Here is a 5,809-nt window from a genome sequence, read left to right on the forward strand (position 1 = left end):
GTTAAACATAATTCCCATTTTCACAGTTTCACAGTTTCAACAAAATGAATATAAAAGTGATTGACATATAAACCTGCGCATTAACACGTGAAGCACTTTTCTTCCACGCCAACTCTCTTTCTTTTGCTGCTGTGGCTGTGTTGCTCTTTTATATGAATATGTGCTCATATTCACCGTACACTTGTAACAGTTCCTTCAATTCGATTGACTAGAAATGAACAGAGCGCTTTTTGTCACGTGTCGTTGCCATGGGGAATCGTGCTATCTTCACTCAATTGATGATGTCTTTTCATCGCCATGCTGCACTCGCGTAACCGTGAGTGAACTTACTCAGAGTGGATTGAACTCAAATCAGCTGTTCTGAAACTGAAAACTCAGCGATTATATGAGTAAATCAACTCAGAGTTCAGATTTTAACTCGGTGTTGGTTGAACTTCCTTAATGAAAAGGGGCCCTGGAATCATGAGACAGGACATATAGTCTGTGTTGTTCAAGTTACTTCCAAACTGTAATACATTAGAGATTACTTGTTACTGTTATTTAAAAGTGATCCCTTACATTACGTCTCATTTAAAGTCCAGTGTTGTTATGCACTATACTAATATGACACCCAATCAGGAAATCTCGTGTGAGCGCCCCCTGCTGTTCACAATAAATCACTTACAGCTGAGATCTCAGTAAAACTGGTTTCAGTGGAAATCCAGAGCTGCTGGACATTTAAGAGCTAAACGTGACGTGTTATTGTATTCGAACTATTTAATCGAACTTTGTATTATTTGATCTTAACTGAATTTACGCTATTAAATTTAGGGTTAAGATGCATCTGAACCAGATCTGAGGGTCAACCTTCCCGATAGATGGTTTTCAATAAGTTCAGTCTTGTATTTAATATAACATAAATGTAGTTATTGTATTAGAATATCATAGTCTGTGTAATTCTGTCACTTTGTTTGTCTGTACTAGCAGTTAGCTAGTGATTATCGATGTCAGTCCGTGTGACAGTATTTGTGTCTCAGTGGTCTTTATAACACTTCAGTAGTTTGGACACGCATGTGGGAGTCTGATATTTAAATAGCGCAATCTTTCCAGTCTACTGTCACTCACAGATTATTTTTATTATTATTAGAAATGATTTGACAAGTAATGTAGAAAGTTTTGAGTGTGTTTTCTGGTTTAACCACCAGATGGCGCTGTAGACATCTGAATGACGAGACCAGTTGTTCACTGCAGTGTTTCCGGGAGATTAACCTGCTGAGAAGATGACTACAAACATACAACGTATCTTTCCTGCGCACTTTCACTCACATATTATTATTATTATAAGAAATTATTTGATAATTAATGTAGAAAGTTTTGAGTGTGTTTTCTTGATTAACCACCAGATGGCGCTGTAGAGATCTGAATGACGAGAACCAGTTCTTCACTGCTGTGTTTCCGGGAGATTAACCTGCTGAGAAGATGACTACAAACATACAACGTGATCTTATACACTGTAAAAATGCAAAGCTTAAAATGTTTAAATATGTTATCGATTTGGTAAAATAATACTTCCCCAGTCTTTTGTTTGTTTATTTAAAATAAATTCCCCTGCTGGCGGAAACAGGCACTGACAGACTTTTTTCCGGAAAAGAAACAAATTAAAAGTCTTCATGTTAAAATATATATAGTATAAGGCTAATTTGCTTATTAATAAGTAGCATATGCCTAGAGTTTAAGTTGCTGTTTACTTAATTTACAACAATAGTGTTTAGACAAAACAGAGTTGATATCACACATGGTATACAAGAGCTGTAGCTGATGAGGTGAAAGGTCAGGATGATTCTAGAGCTGAACACACACAACATTTTCTACATGTTGTCTATAAAAGAGTTTCAGATCATTATACAGACACGAGCTCCAGATATCCCTGTAACCACATCATGTTTATTTTAGTGTACTGGATTTATTTGACAAAAAAAGTATAAAAAATATATTTTCAACTGTAGTTCATAATGGCCTAAATAACATATTTGATATTGCTGGAAAGCCAATGATCTACAAAAAAGAAAAATGCAAACAATTAAAGATAAAAGTAGATTCAGATTCAGTAAGATGGTCAGTTTATTCTCGGATGTTTGAACTTGCCTATGACCTGACGCACACTAAGCCGCAGAGTATATTTTATATGTTCTGTTTGTTTCTCACCTCTGTTCTCTCACACATTAACACATTTATATCAATAGAAACGATCGGTTTATTTGTCACTGTAAGAGCCATTTAGCCATTTTGTGGTTTATGGTGTGTCCAGTAGGGGTCATCATTGTTAATTGAGGGCACCATATAGGTGGGAACCATCCCTCAGGTGATAGGTGTTGCTGGGGGGAAGGTGAACACAGTTTTTTGACCGCTACGCTAGGATTTGTACCACTTAAAGTAAGTCTTTGGAAAGGTGAAAGACTGGTGGATTTATTGACTGTTGTATGGATCTTGCTTGCACCAAAATGAAGACTAGACACAGTAAAATAAAGCTAAAACCATGAGCATTCTACAAACTTGTGTGGACATTCTATTTAAGCAAGTCAAGCGTGCGCGTACTTAAGCAAAGCACCGTCCGCCATCCCTCAGCTGCCTCAAGCAAGGCTTGGCGGCTTTACAGTCACTTTAAGATGCTAGAGTTGTTAGTTTTCCATGAGCTCATTTCTCAGTAAACGGACATATTTACCACAAATATAGTTCCTCTTTCTTCTCCACTACTACTCGGTCTATTTTATTTATTTCACTTAAGAACTGCATTTAAATTATTCAGATATTATGTGAATTATATATTGTTATATTTTTTATGTGAATTCAATGTTTTGAGTTTTTGATGCAGTTTTGTTAGCTCAGGCTAGGCCCTGGCATCATGGCAATAACACGTCGGGGGGAGGCCACAATGTGTGTCAGATCACCCTCTCACGGGCCAGGCCCAGAGAGCCCCCCCTGTTTGGGTGGGGGATATAAATTTCACCTTTGCCTGGGACAGGGGTCCGTGTGTAATGGGGGGGGGGGGGGCACGGCTGAGCATACAGAAGAGGAGTGAACTCTGGTAACCATGGTGTTTTGGGCCACCCAGGTGCTATTAGAATCAGAGTCATGTTCTGATCTCTTACTCTGGCCAGGGTTGGCGTTATCAGGCAGAGAGGAGAGAACCCATACAGCAGCACTTAAGGCCATCGTTGGCAAAACATGTCTCAGAGCCTTTCACACAGTGAGGAGCTCCAAATAATTATATGGGCTGAGCGAAGTGTGAAACACTATTCACTGCTTTGCCTTCCTGTATGGCTCATCATCATGTTAAGGATGCGTCTGTCATCACCACTTTAAGCTACATACTCGCCCCTAGAGGGGAACCATGAGCGTAAAACTCCTCCAGCGGCGCAACGCTGTGACAGAGTGGCCAAGGACGCATAAAGGGCTGAGATGAAGAGATAAGAACCACTTCATGAACCCCCTCATTCTCAGAAAGCCCAGAGGCAAAACTTGAATATCTGATGCCAAACGACCCTGTAATCTGAGACGGGTGCGATATTGCATCCTCGCTCCCTCTCTCTTTTGTGGATGAAACAGAGCTTGGCTATTTTCCCTATCAGGGAGACCTGACTGATATAGCCACAGTGAGAGCTCTTCGACCACCGAGAGAGCCATAGAAGGCCCACTAACTTGGACTGCTTGGCTGGCATTATGGAGGTCCCTCTCCTGGTCAGAAGCACTTAGTAAACCCGTCCGTTTGATGTTTGAATCTCATAAAGGATGGACTGTGACAAGGCAGCGAAAGCAGTAACCTGAGAGGTTACGGACGACTGGATGGAGTCCTGATAACCCAAACCGAGGAGGCCTGCACCAGTCATCCCCAGATCCGGTACAGTCGGCCCAGCTGAGGAAGGAGTTTAGCAGGAAGCGTCAGGCAATGGCTACAATTTACGGGGAGCTCGATAGATTCCTGAGCTCATTAGAGACCCATGCAAAACACACAGAAGGGATTGGAATCCCTCGGTTAACACACGCGGACGGACCATCACGTGCCTGGTTATCCTTGGAGTGGCCAGCTCCGATCTAGACAAAGACATAACAGAAAAAAGTGGAAAAGTCGAAGGAAGGTGGGCAGCCTAACAAAAAATGGGTGATAAAGAGATATGTCCTCCTTTAGACAACGGTGAAGTCCAACCAACGAGCTTTGAGAAGTAAACCAGAGGTCATGAGAAGCGAATGTCAACTGAGGAAAGGTAGCACGTGCAGGTACCTTTATGCATGTGGTGAGCTGGTATAGGGCACGCACTCCTGTCTGTCAAACCCAGACTTGGTGCAATTGGATGCTTCTGCAGAGGCCAGGTACGGATGCCCTTCCCATATGCCCGCCAATGCTCGCCTACAGGACTATCACTAGATCTGCACCAGCATACTTTCACACTCTCCTACACTCCTAAACCCTATCAAGATCCCTGCGTTCAGCAAATCAGCGGTGTCTTGTATTGCCTTCCCATAAGGGCAGTAAATCGCTTTCCTGTTCATTCTCATTCACAACTCGGTCGGCTCAACCACATCTCTCAACATTCAAAAACTACTTAAAACCCATCTCTTCTGTGAATACTTGACAGACAAATGAGGGAGAAAAAAACATGTACCCTCTCTTTCTCTCAAAAGGTATTTGTCTAGCTTTTGTTGAAATAGTAACTTTGTATGGGCACATATTCTATTATTGCTCCTGTATGACATATCGGTTATTGCTCCCTAAACTCTAAGTCGCTTCGGATAAAAGCTTCTGCTAAATGTAAATGTTGATCTCGAAACAAGTTTATGATATGGCAGAGTTTCCGGAGAGACAACCAGAGTGAATCCACTAAATATTGTTAGCTAAAAATACTAGTAACTATTCTATATTTGATAAGTGATTTATGAAATATGTTTTGATTAATGCCAAATTTGTTAAAAATAGCCTATATCGTTCATGTGATATTAACAATAGTTTCCCTTGCCTTTTTCTGTAAATTATACCAAACCGCCGTCTAAAGGCTAAGCTGCCATCATGGCTAAATTACCGTCCAGAAAGTCAAACTCATGAATATAGGAAGTAAATAAATGCAGGTGCATGCACACAAAAAATACACATGCACATTTATACTATTAAAGTTAATCTGTTACTAGAACAATCCATGAGCGCGAGGCCCGAGTCGTGATTTTTCATACCTTTGAATAGGGTTGTTCGACTTGATGCTGCACCCCAAGATCTGGCTGATGACATCAAAGCAGCTCGAGAGCGATTCGAAAAACGACAAAAACATATCTTTCGGATCACTCTCGCGGTACTTTGATGTCATCCGCCTGTCTGATCTGCCGTATCATGTCGAACAAGCCTAAAGTACGAAGCAGTCACGTGGGTCTGTGTGAAATGAAGCGTTGACGTCATATACAGTTGTGTTCAAAATTATTCAACCCCCACTGAAATTGATTGTTTTGCATTACCTCATCTACTGCACTGTAACTTCAATAATTGCAACAACTTCTCTACTGCACTGTAACTCATCTATTGCATTACTGCATCTATTGCATAACTAACTGCATCTACTCATCTATTGCACTATAACTTCAATAACTGCATTAACTCATCTACTGCACTGTGACCTTAATAACCGCATTAACGCATCTACTGCACTGTAACTTCAATAACTGCATTAACGCATCTACTGTACTGTAACCTCAATAACTGCACTAACTCGTCTACTGCACTGTAAATGTATAACTGCATCTACTCATGTATTGCACTATAACTTCAATAACTCATGTACTGCACTGT

General features: G+C 40.8%; 1 long non-coding RNA gene across 2 annotated transcripts; it reads left to right on the plus strand.

Moving 5' to 3' along the window:
* The first annotated feature begins 300 nt into the window (after positions 1–300).
* Positions 301–1,606, plus strand: LOC130429783 (uncharacterized). 2 transcript variants are annotated; one of them, XR_008907688.1, is made up of 3 exons: positions 301–316; positions 1,185–1,278; positions 1,383–1,606. It is a non-coding gene; the product is annotated as an uncharacterized LOC130429783 (long non-coding RNA). The 2 variants fall into 2 exon arrangements; XR_008907687.1 differs by lacking the exon at positions 301–316 and adding an exon at positions 685–871.
* The last annotated feature ends 4,203 nt before the right edge of the window (positions 1,607–5,809 follow it).

This window comes from Triplophysa dalaica, chromosome 10 (assembly GCF_015846415.1).
Source record: "Triplophysa dalaica isolate WHDGS20190420 chromosome 10, ASM1584641v1, whole genome shotgun sequence".
NCBI classification, from domain to species: Eukaryota; Metazoa; Chordata; class Actinopteri; order Cypriniformes; family Nemacheilidae; genus Triplophysa; species Triplophysa dalaica.